This window comes from Bison bison, unplaced genomic scaffold, assembly GCF_000754665.1.
Source record: "Bison bison bison isolate TAMUID 2011002044 unplaced genomic scaffold, Bison_UMD1.0 scf7180017864485, whole genome shotgun sequence".
In the NCBI taxonomy this organism is placed as follows: Eukaryota; Metazoa; Chordata; class Mammalia; order Artiodactyla; family Bovidae; genus Bison; species Bison bison.
This window is the reverse complement of record NW_011495045.1, coordinates 1,498,802-1,499,098: the sequence shown is the minus strand read 5'-3', so window position 1 is coordinate 1,499,098 and position 297 is coordinate 1,498,802. Positions and strand designations below refer to the sequence as shown.

Sequence of the window (297 nt, the reverse complement as noted above, 5' to 3'; positions counted from 1 at the left end):
CTCCTCCTGCCCCCAATCCCTTCCAGCATCAGAGTCTTTTCCAATGAGTCAACTCATCGCGTGAGGTGGCCAAAGTACTGGAGTTTCAGCTTCAGCATCATTCCTTCCAAAGAAATCCCAGGGCTGATCTCCTTCAGAATGGACTGGTTGGATCTCCTTGCAGTCCAAGGGACTCTCAAGAGTCTTCTCCAACACCACAGTTCAAAAGCATCAATTCTTACGTGCTCGGCTTTCTTCACAGTCCAACTCTCGCATCCATACATGACCACTGGAAAAACCATAGCCTTGACTAGACGG

The 297-nt window shown here is 49.2% G+C and overlaps 1 protein-coding gene across 1 annotated transcript in view; it reads left to right on the top strand.

Moving 5' to 3' along the window:
- The window catches only part of LOC105005068 (chromosome unknown open reading frame, human C11orf65), a 73,170-nt gene that overhangs the window by 877 nt on the left and 71,996 nt on the right, over nt 1-297 (top strand). The gene's annotated exons all lie outside the window — the stretch shown is intronic.